The sequence below is a fragment of the Zalophus californianus genome, chromosome Y, assembly GCF_009762305.2.
Source record: "Zalophus californianus isolate mZalCal1 chromosome Y, mZalCal1.pri.v2, whole genome shotgun sequence".
NCBI classification, from domain to species: Eukaryota; Metazoa; Chordata; class Mammalia; order Carnivora; family Otariidae; genus Zalophus; species Zalophus californianus.
Genome location: NC_045613.1, coordinates 3,685,725 through 3,701,845, shown reverse-complemented (window position 1 = coordinate 3,701,845; position 16,121 = coordinate 3,685,725). Strand labels below are relative to the sequence as shown.

At 37.8% G+C, this 16,121-nt stretch overlaps 1 pseudogene; it reads right to left on the bottom strand.

The window, feature by feature from the left end:
* Positions 1-367: 367 nt before the first annotated feature.
* LOC118356661 lies at positions 368-15,134 on the bottom strand (annotated as a pseudogene).
* Between the last annotated feature and the right edge of the window lie 987 nt (positions 15,135-16,121).

The following is a 16,121-nucleotide window of genomic DNA, read 5'->3' as shown; positions in this document are numbered from 1 at the left end:
ACCTGAAACCAGGGAAAAGAAAGGGAAAGAAAGAAAGAGAAGAAAAAATAAAAAGATGAAAAGAAACAAAAACAGAACAAAACAAGAAAAAACAGAATATGATCAAATATGATCAGGTTGGTGCATAGATCATTGTCACACACTAGATTTTGTGTTTCTTTTGGTCTTTTAGAGGAAAGCACCCCCTAAAATTTTAAGGAAATAAAGACTTAAAAATGTACAAAATTAGGTTTGATACAATGACAGGATGGAATATGATTTAAAGATGAAAAGTATAAAAAAATTTTAAAAAGGAATTGATAAGAAGGTGTTCGAAAAAAGAAGGAGGATTAAAAAATCAAGAAAGGAAGAAAAAGAGAGAATGTGATCAGGCAGTAGGCTAGAACAAAGAGATACAATAGAGATTTAACGTATATTTTTAAATGTTAGAAGAAACTGAATCTCAAAATTTTAAAGAGAACAACTTATATATATAAGCCAAAACTAAGGGTAACTACTGTGAAAGAATAGGTTATGACTCTAAAAATGAAAAATATTTTTTTAAAAAGGGATTGATAAGATGTAGGTTGAAAAAGGGAAAAAGAACAATTCAAAAAAATAAAGACAATTATGCGGCATTATGTGTCATTTTGCTCTTGTTTAGCGCTTTTTTTAAAAAGATTTTTATTTATTTATTGAGAGAGAGAGAGAAAGGTAGAGAGAGAGCATGAGATGGAGGAAGGTCAGAGGGAGAAGCAGACTCCCTACTGAGCAGGGAGCCCGATGTGGGACTCGACCCCGGGACCCCAGGATCATGACCTGAGCCGAAGGCACTCGCTTAACCAACTGAGCGACCGAGGCACCCTTGTTTAGCTTTTAAATACTGCATATCCCCCACCTCTCCTTTTTCTCCCTCCATCTTCTCCAAGGAAAAAGAAATTATAGACTTTTCTATTGTACATTCAACTCTTAACTTTAATTAAGACTATGTCCAGGCACTGTACCAGGAATTGCTAGGTTTCTACCTATCTTTCAGTGTAAAGTACTAGTGTTTAAAAATAGTTTCAAGGGATGAGACCCTCAGTACTCTGCTTATTTGAAGAATCAGTGGTAAGAGCAGTGAAGAAAATTCATGGAATACAGTTTTGAAATAACACCTTTATGAAGTCAAGTAAGTTGATCCAGGTTCTAAACATTTGCTGTACTCAAGCAGATAGAAAAGCATCTGTTATATATGTCTGAATACGCTGTAGCCTAACTGAGCATGCATTTAAACCCTCTAAAAATACTCAGCATATAATCTTGCGTTTGGGCTTGCCAGCGGTTTTTGTTGCAGTTAACCTGTGTTCTCTCTCAAATTTTGTAATATATTCTTTGAATAACTTCGGGTTCCTCATTTTATTTACTTATTATATATTACTAGAGTACATTTTAACATTGCAAACAATACCGTGAGTGGGTAAAAGTAAAATTGGTCTTCTGTGCTTTTAAGATCCACAAATACAAAATACATTAATTATATTCAATTATAGGAATTATAATTATTAACATATTATTAATACCTTATTTGTTCTACTATTTTGACTTCTTAATATTTTTTATGTATAGAATCATCTGCAACTTAAAATAATTTTCTTTGTCCGTTGTCCAAGTTTTAATCGGTCATTTGTATTTTAGTTGAATTATAATAGTCCTTTCGATATTATGAATGATATTTATTTGTAGGATATACTTTTCTCCCTTCTGTGGGTTTTTATTGGAAGATAACAAATAAACTTACTGAAATGAAAATTTTACTCTAAGAATTAAGGAAGACTTAGCATGCAGAAGTATGAATCAATGAACTTAAAGACCGATCAGTTGAAACTGTTGAGCTTGAGAAGCAGAACAAAAATGAAGAAAAAATATAACAAAGTCTAAGACCTTTAAGACACTAGAAATTAAACCAATATTCACATAATAATAGTGAATTATCCTCTCCAAAATGAGAGGAGAGAAAAGGAGTACAAATAATAGTTGTTTTGGCCAATAACTTCTCAAATATTTTGAAATAAACATACGAACACGTTCAAATATCTCAAGGAATTTATCCAGAATAGAATCAGAAAGATCCACAGTGAGACAATATATTAAAATTTCAAAAGCAAAAGACCTCTGAATCAAGCAAGCTTCAATCTAAAAGTGACTCATTGTGTTCCAGACATCCACAATGAAATTTCATAAATAATAAAACCCAGAAACAATGGTATGATATACTTAAAGAGGGAAAAAGGAGAAACTCTTGCTGTCAACCAAGAGTTCTATATGTGGCCAAACCAATTTTTGAAAAAATTTAAACATTCTCATATAAACTAGAGAGAAAGGGCGCCAGGTGGCTCAGTCAGTTGAGTGTCCCACTCTTGATTTTCACTCAGGTCATGATCTTGTTGTGGGAATCAACCTGTGTCAGGATCCAACTCAGTTAGGGGTCTGCTTCATATTCTTTCTGCCTCTCCCTTTTCCTTTCCTGTGCCTGTCCCCACTCATGGTCTCTCTGTGTCTGAAATAATTAAATAAAAGCTTAAAAAATAAAGAAAAACCTAGAGCTGAGAAATTTCATTACTAGCATGCCTGCTAAATTAAAACATGCCAGGCTAAATATTGAAACCTTAAATTAAATGATACCACAATATATTTGAAAGGAACCTAAAGAAATAAACATGATTAAGGAGAATCACATCGGTACCTCTGAAATGAATATTACTGTATTTTTCAAATGCCTCTTCATTTCTACATGGCTTAAAAGCCAAAACTAATATAGCTTATGTGTTTTGATAAACATGCAGTTTATAAAGTGTATAGGTAAACATGCAGTGCACGAAAATACAGGAGGGACAGGGGTGTATAGAAACAGATTTTTATATGCTACTGACCTAAGTTGATAATAAATTATAATAAATTTTTATATTCAAGATGATATATGTAATCCTTAATATATCAAATAAAAATAACTTTAAAATGCACAGAAGTGGAAATGACAAAACAATCCATGAGTTACAAAGGAAGGTAGTAATAGATATATTAATAAAGAAAATATATACAACATATGGAAAAGAAATAGCAAATGGCAGCAGAAAATTCCTACTCATCAATCACTTTAAACGTACATGAATGAAGTGGAAGGGAGCAAGATGGTGGAGGAGTAGGAGACCTGGCTTATGTCTGGTCTCAGGAATTCAGCTGGATAGGGATCAAACCATTCTGAACACCTACGAACTCAACAGGAGATAGAAGAAGAGAATAGCTACAACTCTCTGAACAGAAAAGCGACCACTTTTTGAAGGGTAGGATGTGTGGAGAAGTGAATCTGAGGCGATATATGGGAGGAGGACAGCAGGGGAGGGGGCCTCCGTCGGCCACTTCTGGCAAATGATAGAGCCATGGAGCACAAAATTAGAACGTTTAAGAAATCTTTTCTGCTGAGGGTCGTCACTCCAGTGGCTAAGCTGGGGGTGGAAACCTCGCAGGACATTGTGGTCTCAGGATCCTCTGTGTCACAGAAATACTGTGGGTGCCTGAGTGCAGCAGAGCTCCTGGGTATCAGCGCGGGGAAGCCGGCTGCATAGACGGAGCTGAGGTGTGGGCTCTCAACTTGGGGTTGCCATAAACTGTGATTGGAGATATTCAGGCCACTGCTCCTCCATCAGGGACCCAAAAAGTGACAGATCATGGGAGACTACCCTTCCTTCCCCGGGAGAAATGGCGTGAGAGCGCACCTCAGATATCTGCTGAGTTTAGAGACTCCACATGGCATTGGGTGCCAGAGATAGAAACACACAGTCCCAGGCTGGGTGAGCAATTCCGCCTCCAGCAAAGACATCTGGGAAGCACGGCAACAGGCCCCTCCCCCAGAATATCAGCACGAACAGCCAGCCAAGACCAAGTTAACCAATTAATAAGAATGGGAGAACTCCAGTACTAGGGGAATACTGCACATAGAATTCAATGATTTTTTACCATGATTCATTAGTCTTCCAAATTTAATTTTTTAACTGTTTTTTCAATTGCTCTTTTTTCCCTTTTTCAACCAACTTATTATCAATCCCGTTTAAAAAAGAAAATTATTTTTCCTTTTTAGAGTCATATTCTATCCCTTCATAGTAGTTACATTTATTTTTGGCATGTATATATAAGTTGTTCTCTCTTTAAAATTTTGAGATACAGTTTCTTCTAACATATCAAAATATACCCTAAATCTCTAGTGTATGGCTTTGTTCTAGTCTCGTGCCTGATCGTATTCTCTCCCCTTTATTTTTTCTTTACTTTTTTTAATCCTATTTTTTGTTTTTTCAAACACCTTCTTATCAATTCCTTTTTCAAATATTTTTATATTTTTCATCTTAACAATCATATTCCATTCCTTCATTGTAGCAAACCTTAATTTATACATATTTAAGTCCTTCTTTCCTTAAAATTTTAGGAGGTACTTTCTTCTAACAGACAAAAATTCACCCAGAATCTAATGTGTGGCACTGATCTCTGCACCAGCATGCCCATATTTGATCATATTCTCTTTTTTTGTTGTTGTTCTGTTTTTGTTTGTTTTTATCTTTTACTTTATTTTCCTTTTCCTCTTTTCCTTCTTTCTCTTTCTTTTCCCCTGGTTTCGTGTCTTTTCTGATTTGTTTAGAGTATATTTTCTGGAGACATTCTAAACCTCTTAGTATTTTGTTTTCTCATTCATTTATTCTCTGGACAAAATGATAAGAAGAAAAAATCATCTCAAGAAAAAGAAAAAGAGGTAGTACCGTCTGCCTGGGACCTACTCAATATGGACATTAGGACTGATGTCAGACCTAGAGTTCAGAATCATGATTTTAAAGATACTAGCTGGGCTTGCAAAAAACATGGAAGTTATTAGAGAATCCTTTTCAGGAGAAATAAAATAACTGAAATCTAACCAAGTCGAAATCCAAAAGTCTTTTAAAGAGGTGCAATTAAAAATGGGGGCACTAACTCCTAGGATAAATGAGGGAGAAGAGAGAATCAGCGATATAGGAGACCAAACGATGGAAAATAAAGAGGCTGAGAAAAAGAGATAAACTACTGGATCACGAGGGCAGAACTTGAGAGACAATTGATACGAGAAGACAAAACAACATTAGAGTAATTGGAATCCGAGAAGAAGAAGAAAGAGAGAGAGGGACAGAAGGTATATTGCAGCAAATTATAGCAGAGAACTTCCCTAATGTGGGGAAGTAAACAGGCATCAAAATCCAGGAAGCACAGAGAACCCCTCTCAAAATCAATAAAAAATAGGTCCACACCCCAGCATCTAATAGTAAAACTTAACTTAACTCCAAATGCTTCTTTCCCTTTCCTCCCATTCTTTTTAAATACATAAAATTTCTTTAGGATGTATGTCAACCCTTCTTGCCAAATCACAAAAAAATAAATGAAGAAAATCAAGATTTTTACCCTGAAATATTTCAAAAAATAAACATAATGAAACCATAAAGATGAACATGCACATTTATTGTTCAAGTAAGAGAATTGCCAATATGTGGTCAATTGCCAACAAATGATAACCTTTGTTATCTTGCATAATGACAGTCCTTTGACAGATCTGTTGTAATTAGGAGGATGTTCATACAATGGAGATGGTTGAGGAGTTGACCTTGAAAGTGAGGCAGCAGAAGTATCACCTATCATTGGCATTGTGCACCGTGGGTTGCCCACCGCATGCAGTTTAGAAAAACGAGCCTCACTGGCTGACAAATCCTCATATCTATTTGGAAAAGTGGAAGGCTCCACCATCATTCCCAAATAAGTGCACTCTAAGGGTGATATGATACGATACTGAGATGTACAAGTTGTAGTTGTAACAAAATTCACAATGTGGCCATTTGCTCGAGTGTAGCTGCTATGTGAGTGCATGTGAAAAGTGGTCAACTGGTTTAAAATAGCATGTTGCTCCATTCCAATTTGTTCCGATGGTATATCTGACATTGCTGATGCAGGAGAAAAATCACTTCTCACTGGGGCCTTGTAGTAACAATTCCCTGGCTGGGAGAAGTTTTCCTTATTACAGGCACATTTACATTCGTGGACTTTGAACGTACACTTTCTCCACTAGTTTCAACAACAAAACCAGAATTAGGACTTTCCACATTATCCCCTGCTCTGAACGGTTGCTTGTTGAAATCTTGAACTAATGAAACTGTAAAAGAATTTTTAACCCCGACTCTTCATTCTTACTAAAAGTTGGAGGCCGCCTCATTTAAAATATGGATTATGATATTACTGTAACTGAAACCAAAGGAGAAAGTTACTAAGAGACATTTCCAACTAGGATATAAGAGAAGATAATCTATAAATCTGACTTTAGTTTCATCACACAAAGTCATCAAATAATATATTTAGTATATTAGTATTTTTAAAAATTTACTTACTGGAAACAATCGGTTAAATCCAGTTCGTGAAAATGTGTTATATATTTAAAAATAACAGTGAATAGCACTTTAAGGGGCTTCAGGACCTTACTTAATTTGAAGTTCATTGGTAAGGGTCAAAGATACTATCAAAATTTCTTATAACCCTGAATATTCCATGCCTAAGATGGCCTCAATTTTTGAAAAAATATTCAAAATTTAAAAATCTGACTTTAGCCTATACATAGGAACCTATTTACTGCCATACAAGGTAAAATCTTATACCTTCTGTATATAAATCATAACATTTTTGAATACCTTTCTTAAAACAGAAACTTATTTTTCCTTTGCTAGAAATTCATCCAGAGAAAGAGAACTTTGAAAACTCTGTCGCATTTTACTAAATCCATAAAGATTAAGCTGGCGAACTAGACTCTTCATACTTCCAGCTTCTAATATTCTGAAAGGAACCTCTCCAAAACTTCTTTCTTAAAGACTTCCCCATCAATCATTATAGAAGCTCCCTTCTCATCCCACCGAATTGACTTGAATTGATCAATTTCAACAATTTTCCAAACTTCCTGACAAAGGTCAGAGAAAGAAAATCATTATCTTTATCTGGTTCAGAGACACAGAATGTGTAACGTGGTCTTTTTATCAAGGATCCTCCTGACAAGGCCTGAAATCATTTTCTTCAATCTTAGATCTTATGTCCACATCTCCAGTGAATGTGTGAACACACAAAGGAGCGCTAATTCAGGCTGCGGAACCAGTCGTTCCATCTTTAGGAGAATCATCTTGAATTTCTGAAGAACATGTGTCATCTCAAATAAGTTTTCCTTCAGCTACGTTTCTGATCTGCATAGTTTTGAACACTGCAGCTTCAAATGCCACTTTGGCTGGCCTACGCAGATAGACTACCCAGACCATCACAATGCTCCACCACCTGAGTAGTTGTGACATCACAAGATGGCTGTTTCCTCATAATTAAAGCCCAAGTGTTTATTTTGAAGTTCATTCAGTTAAAATAAAGATTTAAAATAAAATTATGTCAGACAGGACCAAAAAAATAGGATGTACAAAATCTCCTTTTTACAAATTTTTTAAAGAAATAAATACATAATTATATTTAGCCCCTGATATAAAATCATTTCCTTCTTCTAAACACACTGTTACTAGGTTGGTGCCAATAACATAAAACCTGGTAAATGAAAACTGCAAAAAAATTGAGTAAAACAAAAGTTTTAAAAAGCCCTGACGATTTGTAACTTAAATCTGTGTAACCTGTATATAAAGAAAGTCACTGAAACCACAAGTTATTGGTTGCCCTGGGCCAGGTCAGAGGGGAACAGGAAGTCTGTTTGAAGGATTTTTTCTTAAGATATTGAAAATATTTAAGAATTAGGTAATTTTCTACAGGAGTCTGAATCTGTTTTTACTACACTAAAAAATTTTAATTAGGTTTCTGAATATAAAGTTAACTTATCTGTTTCCCTTACATATGTATTCTGTGTTAAAAAGTATCAAATACATTTCATCGTCATATTAGTGGAATAAATATGATTTTGTTTGGTATATCTGTAAATAATTGTTAGATCATCAGGAAGGAAAAGATTTTAAGAGATGTCAAGAGATCTACCATGAATGAGATCCTAAAGAGTCAGAGATAAAAAATAACATGACAGTGTTATAAATAAAATCTATTTCTATGTGTCTCTTGGGGAAATTGCTTTTATTGCAAAAGCCAACATATTTATTAAAAAAGATTATGTGGTGTAAACTTTGTGCCCTACAAAAAGAATTTACATTTGTAAGGCAATTTAATTTTGAGTAAAATGTTCCTTTTGTGTCTAGCAATAAACATACTCCACCTACAGGAAGAATTTCTGTAGGATCATGGTATAATATTGTGACTGCTTTGTCTTTTCAATATGTGTAGAAGAAATAAAGTATTTTTACAACTGCCATATTTTATCATGCCTCAGAAAGCGGTACCAATATCAGAAGAATGTCTTAGTTTAATGCACTTTTTAAACCCAGAATTTTATGTATTAACAATATGTAATAAACATTTTCACATCAGTAAATATTTCATGAAGATAAAAAGATATCCCTCCAGGGTGGCTTTATTGGTTAAGCATCCAACTCTTGGTTTTAGCTCAGGTCATGATGTCAGGTCAGGATCATGAAATCAAGTCCCAAGTCAGGCTCCACACACAGCTGTGAGTTGGCTTGGGATTATGTCCCTCCCCCTCTTCCCCTCTTCACCAATTGTGCAAACTCGCCCTCTCAAATAAATAAGTAAATAAATAAAATAAATCTTAAAAAAATAGATACACCCTCCAGATGCATGTTCATGAATTTTTACAATTATTTCATTCAAACATATTATTTTTTGCAAAATTGTAAAGATGTGTATTTATATTCTAGGGTTTTCCTTAATTTTCCACATGCAGGTTTTTGTGGGGCCTAGTGATTGTCTATGGCTACAAACAACGGGGTGTATATGTAGAGAAAACAACGAGTTAATGGAGGAACAGAAAGCAGAAATCATATTAAAGGTAGAAAAGTTTCATCAAGTAGGGAGAAAGAAGTGTTTGGTGATTTAGGGAAAGATGGCCTAATTCAAATGTCATTTGACTTTAAATTTTAAACCTTACCTCCATAAAGATAAAAGAAATGAGCTATTTTATCTGGAAAATATGAATAGAATAGGTTGTATCTTCTTAGTTATATAGAATAAGATTTCTGTCTTTACGATTTTTTATCTCTTAGAAGGTGATGCACCTTACATTCTCTCTGGTTAGTGCTTACTCTATAACAAAACCCTTTTCTTTCTCTTCTGTCTTTCTGAAGAGGTTTTATAGAATGGATGCAGGTTTTGTTTTTAATTATATTCCTCCAGGATGTGTTATAATGAACATGGAGGCTACATGAAAAGGAACAGGCAGATCAGAGAAAGTTAAGTTTGCAAAATGAAGTAGGAGAGAAGAACGGTCATGTTCAAGGTAGGTGAGTAAAGCCCTTCATTTCAGTAGGAGTCCTAAGTGATTTCAGGTTGAACATAAAATCCCTTATGCTTTGAACATGCTCCAAATGTATAGGACAGCAAATAAGGAGCAGCTCCAACATCTCTTTTTCAGCTGCTTCTACCTATCCCATTCTCTGCCTAAACCCAGATATTTCGCAATACTTGTATCTGTCATAAATCTGGTGACTTTAGGGTTTGTTTTTCTGGAGGCTTGAAGGTAGAGACTCTTTCAACTTATTTTATATGAGAAGAGAATATGCTGATGAGCAATCTCAGGTTGGACAATGGTTAATGTATTACAAATTCTGAAGTTCCTAATTAGTAGAATGATGAACTGTTTAATTTTTTAAGCTAAACCTCAACCGTATGGTAACATCACATAACAAAGAAATTCAAAATAAATAAAATAAATAAATAAATCTCAACCAAGTGGCAGAACGGCAGTGTATTTTGAGTTAGTCAGATGTTTTGCAGCAGAGGCCATGTGAAATTTAAAAAAGTGCACCCATGTACACCTGAATTCCCTCACTCTGTGACTCTTCTCTTTAACTTTACACATTAAAATTTTAGACTGCCAGAGACCTACTTTTAAACTCTGAGGATTTAGTGTACGTAAATGTTTTCACAGGTATTTTCTAAAAATAAACTTTACAGGTCTTCTTACATGTTCTGAGTAAAGAGGAGGGGATTGGGCTGGGCTGTGAGAAAGGTATGACCTTTAATATGTATACATTTGATTTATGGATTCCTGGGGAGATAATGGTATTCATTTCATATACTATTGATTTCCTTCTTCCCTTAAGCTACATTGTCTCTAGTTATTTAGTCATGTCTTTTTTTTTTAATATTTTATTTATTTATTCATGAGAGACAGAGGAGGAGAGAGAGAGAGGGAGAGAGAGAAGCAGAGGGAGAAGCAGGCTTCCAAGGAGCAGGGAGCCCGATGCGGGACTCGATCCCAGGACCCTGGGATCATGACCTGAGCCGAAGGCAGACGCTTAACCATCTGAGCCACCCAGGCGCCCATAGTCATGTCTTTCTTTATGCATTTCCTCTCCTTTTGTAATATCTTAGATCTCCCTCTATTCAACTTCTCTTCTCTATTTCCTCTCCTCCTCTTTTTTTCTTATTCATGGATTCACTCTGGATTTAAAAATTATTTAAAATAATATCTTTATTTTCTAACATTGTATCTTTAGCTTACATTATTTCAGAAGAATGTGTTTTTGACATCATGTGTTTTGTGAGTGGTGAAATCATCTGCAAATGACTATTTCATATCTCCATATTTACACATACTTCATAGTTAGATATGAATGTTTTATCCTCTTCTCTCTTCTGTACATATAAGTGCTATAGTATAATTTCTATCTTGTCCTTTTAAGAAATACACTGCCTCTATTTTGAGAAATTACAATTATTGTGTATGTTATCCTTTTGATCCAACCATTATGAAAATAACTTCCTTTCCTATTTCTTATAGATCAGGTCTGCTAATAAGGAATTTAGTCCATTTGTGGGGTGCCTTGGTGGCTCAGTCATTAAGCGTCTGCCATCAGCTGAGGTCATGGTCTCAGCGTCCTGGGATGGAGCCCAAATCGCGCTCTCTGCTCAGTGGGAAGCCTCCTTCTACCTCTCCCCCTGCCCCTGATTGTATTCCCTCTCTCCCTGTGTCTCTCTCTGTCCAATAAACAAAATTGTAAAAAAAAAATTGTCCATTTTTTATTTGGGTATATCTATCTGACCAGTCCCAGAAGTTACTCACAATTACTAAATATCTCCTCAGAATTTCATTCACTGGTGTTAGCAGCATTTCTAACCCAGAAAGTCTGATTTCACAACTTCCTTTGGAACATCAGTTGATCATTTATCATGAGGAAGTGATCTCTGTTATCCCGTTTTTTTGCCTGAAATCTACTTTTATATTAATATAACCACCGAGCTCATTTATCACTAGTACTTTAATGACTTTTTCCCGTCCCTTTACCTGTGTTTTATTAATTCATCTTTACTTATTATATTTTTCTTACTTACTTTTTTATTTTTTGAAGGTTTTCATTCATTTATTTGAGAGAGAAAGAGCACAAGGTGGGGGAGACAGACGCAGAGGAAGAAGCAGGTTCCTCACCGAACAGGGAGCCTGATGCGGGCTCAATCCCAGGACCCTGAGATCATGACCTGAGTGGAAGGCAGATGTTTAACCCACTAAGCGACCCAGATGCCCCCTTTGTTTCCTTATTTAATACGTATTACTTTCAGGCTTAGGGTTTTTTTAAATTTTAAAAAAATTAGAGTTTTTAAAAATCCAGCCCAACAAGCTATGCCTCCTTATTAGGGCATATAAGTCATTAAGCGGAACTAGAGGACACCTTCCTGATGCTGCCACACATACGTGCTAGAAGGCTTCTCAGTAGAGACACTTGTGCAGCTATGAAAGATGCCGTCTCCACAATCTGGATTCTATGCTAAGGAGAAACCACCTTCCCTATACTTCCACACCTCTAGGAGACATCGCTTTTCTCTTCTGGAGTCAAGGTTTAGTGGACAGTAGCTTTCTTCACAGTCTTTTTCCTCAGAGGGAAGCCTGGGGCACTCTCAGGATGCCTCCACACATGTAGGCTCGGAAACTCCTCGTTTGAACATACACAGTGTCGCTGTAACTGCATTCTCCATAGAAGTCTTTCTCCAAGCACAGGACACTGCACTATCCTAATGCTAGAACACATACATCTGTTAGAAGGGGCTTGTTTTGAAGTGTCATGTTCTACACTGAAACTTGCTTTATTCACAGACTTCTTGCTCTCAACTAAGTGTAAGGGACTTTCCCTTGCCTCTATTCAAAGATCCTAGAATCCTTCTCACCTCCCTTCCTGAAGGGTCAGGAACAAACTTCCTCTGAGGGGAAAGATGCATTCCCCAGAGACTTCTTCAAAGAAGAGGGATAGAGCATGTTTTGCAAGCTTCGTACGTTCAAGCTAAAATGTTTCCCCTTGAGAAACTTGATGTTCTCCGAAAGGTGCCTGCTCCACAGATTCTTTTCTAAGCCTAAGGACCTTGCCCCTTCCCTAGACTTCTGCATAGTTACTGGAAATCGAATTTCTCTCCTGGAAACAAGATGTTCATGGAAAGTTGCTTTCTGTGATGTCTGATTTCTCAAAAGGAAATATACTGCACATCCGGACCCTTCCAAACCTTTGTGTTAGACAGCGTTTCGTTGGGGAGAACATGTGTTTCCTGGCAGCTGCTTCCTCCACATCCTGGTGACTCCAATATCAGCAAGTTGCCCTTTGTATCTCCTTCTAGACCGATAGTGGAAATGGTTGAAAACTCTTGAGAAAAGATGGTAACTCTATGTGGCATACTCCACAGGATTGTTTCTCTGAGGAAAGGAGAGGGCCATCTCCTGATGCTTGAACACATACATGCTACAGGGCTTCTCACGTGAAGAAATTGGTTGTTTGCTCCAAGTTGTATTTCACACAGACGCATTTATGAGCATCAGGTCAAGGTCCCTTGCCTCAACTTGCTCACATAGATGTGAAATTTGTTCCATCTTCTGATATTCAGGTGGCAGGGAAAGTTTCCATTTGCTGCAGTCTTGTTTCTCAGAGTTCCCATCAGCCAGACTCCTCAGGATGACACAACACATGGGAAAAAAACAGGACATTCTGTAAGCAAGAGATTCCTGGAATGTTGTTCTAAACAGAGTGTTTTCACTGCGGGATGGATACATCACCCTCCAGATGCCTACACACATACCTGTTAGAAGGCTTCTCGCTAGGGACACTGGTGGGACTCTGAAAGGGGAAATCACAACAGATTTGTTTCTAAGAACCGGGACAAACCACCATCTCTGTACTTTGTCACATATGATAGATATCGCTTGTCCCTTCTGGAAAGAAGATGTTCGTGGGACGTGGCATTCTCCACCATCTTGTTTCTCAGAGGGAACGATGTGGCATTACAGTGATGCTTCCACGAATTTAGGCTAGGAACCTTCTTGCTTGGAAAAGCTCATTGGGGCTGAATATGAATTCGTCACAGAATTTTTTCTCCAGGCCATGGACAGTGCACATTCCTAATTGCTACCACACATCCCCGTACCTCTATATAAACATGCCAGAAAGCTTCTCACTGAACCAAGCCTCCTCTGAGGAGAAAGTTACATTCCCCAGAGACTGTAATCACAGAGGGAAGGAGACAACATGTTTCTCAAGCTTCAGCACCTACATGGTAGAATGCTTCTCACTTGAGAAAGTGGTGGTTCTCTAAACAGTGCATGTTTTACAGACTTGTCTCGAAGCATAAGGATGTTGCCCACTCCTGAGACTTCCAGATATTGGAAATCACATTCTTAACCTATAAAAGTGACATGCGTGGGACGTGGCATTCTGCAACGGCTTGTTTCTCAAGGCAAGATTATTGCCCTCTCACGATGCTTCCACATACATACGGTAGGAAGCTGCTCCTTTGAAAACCCACGGTGTGGCAGTAATTGCACTCTCAATGGAATTCTTTCTCCAGGATACAGCACTTTCCTAATGTTACAAAACATATATTTTTTGGAAGGGATTTGGTGTGAAGTGTCATGTCCTTCAGTGAAGATTGCTTTCTTCAGAGATTTTTTCTTGAGCCAAGGATTTGTGGCACTTTCCGCTTGCCTCCAGACCAACATGCTAGAGAGCTTTCACCAGGACTAACTTCCTTGGGTGGGGGGGAATTTACATTCCCCACAGACAGTATTCACAGAGGGAAGGGTCAGATATGTTTCCATAGCCGCAGCACAGACATGCTAGAATGCTTCTCACTCAAGAAACTTGTGGTTCACTCAATGGTGCATGTACCACACACTTGTCTCCAAGTGTCAGGACATGACCCTTCAGTACACTTGGTTTCCACTCATATACTGGATATAGATTTTCTCTTCTGGAAACTCGATGCTAGTGGAAATCACATTCCAACCAATCTTGTCTCCCACAAGGAAATATGCCATGTACTGAGGCTTCTAGATATATATAAAAAGCTTCTCATTTGAAGGTACTTGTGTTTCCTGGAGTTTCTGTGGCCCACAGAATTGTTACTACAACAGAGGGGGTTGCATCTCACCAGTCCTTCTGCGCATATCCTGGAAATCCCTCTGAACCCTGGAAACAAGATGTTCTCTCTAAGTGGCATAATCCACATGTTTGTATCTCAGAGGGAAGGAGATTAAACTATCCTGAGGCTCACACACATCCATGCTAGAAGACCTCTCTGGGATGATATGTGGTGCACTGAACATTCTATTCTCCACAGACTTGTTTCTAAGCATAGGGTCCTAGCCCCTTGCCTATGCTTCCACACACAGATTTGAAGATGGTTCTATCTTCCGACATCCAGATGACTGTGAAGATTTCCATTCCCCACATCTTGTTTTTCAGTTTCGTGTATAGATATGTCCTCATGATCCCCCACTTGCCTTGGAAAAGCCTTTTGTCTTCAGGAAGCAAGAGGTTATTTAAAGGTTGAATTAAAAAAAGACTGTTTTCACTGAGGGAAGGGTAGGGAACTTTCAGATGCTACAAGTCATATGTGCAACAAGGCTTCTCACTAGAGGCATTCCCCACAGTCTTATTTCTCAGTGAGGAGGTTATGGCATTATCCTGGTACTTCTAACCAATATAGGCTAGGAAGCTTCTTGCTTGAGGTAACGTGTTGTTCATGAAAGTCGCCATCTCCGACATTTGTGGTGCTCTGAATGTTGCACTCTCCACAGTCCTGTTTCTCGTCGTAAGGACAAGCCCCCTTCCCTATACTTCCACACAACTATGAGAAATGGCTTTTCTCTTGTGAAAACAAGATATGAGTGGACACCGGGTTCCTCCATCATCTGGGATCTCCCAGGAAATTATATGGCCCTATCATGATCTTTCCACACACAGAGGCTTGGAAGTTTCTGGCTTGATAAACTACGATGTTGCTGAAATGGACTGCTCCACATCATTCTTCGTCTAAGCGAAGGATGTGGTATTTCCTCATGTTAAAACACATGGATCTGTTCAAAGGGATTTGTTTGGAAGTGTGATGTTCCTCACTGAAACTTGCTTTATTCGCAGCCATGTTTCTTTGGGCGAATGGCATGACACTTTGCCCATGCCTCTAGACAAACATGCTCGGAAGATTCTCGCTGCAGCAAACTTCCTCTTAGGGGAAAGTTCCATTGCCCAGAGACTCGATTCACAAAGGGACGGATGCGGCATGTTTCCGAGGCTTCAACACATACCTGCAGAAATACTTCTTGTTTGAGAGACTTGTGGTTCTCTGAATGGTGCATATCCCCAGCCTCGTTTCTAAGTATAAGGCCATGGACCCTCTCCTAGATTCCCGCACTTGGATTGGAAATCGCTTTTCTCTTCTGGAGACAAGATGTTAGTGGAATGTGGCATTCCCCACAGTCTTGTTTCTCTTAGAGAGGAGGTAATGGCATTTTCCTGGTACTTCTAACCAATATAAGCTAGGAAGTTTCTCGCTTGAGGTAACGTGTTGTTCAGGAAAGTGGCCGTATCCACGTACTCGTTTCTCCCTGACAGGGACATGCCCCTTAGTCTGGTCTTCCACATCTGTGCCCAAATTTTTTTATCTCCAGAAACTACATGTTGCTGGTAAGCGGCATTCTCCACAGTCTGGTTTCTCAGAGGCAAGCATATGGAAACCCGTCGAAG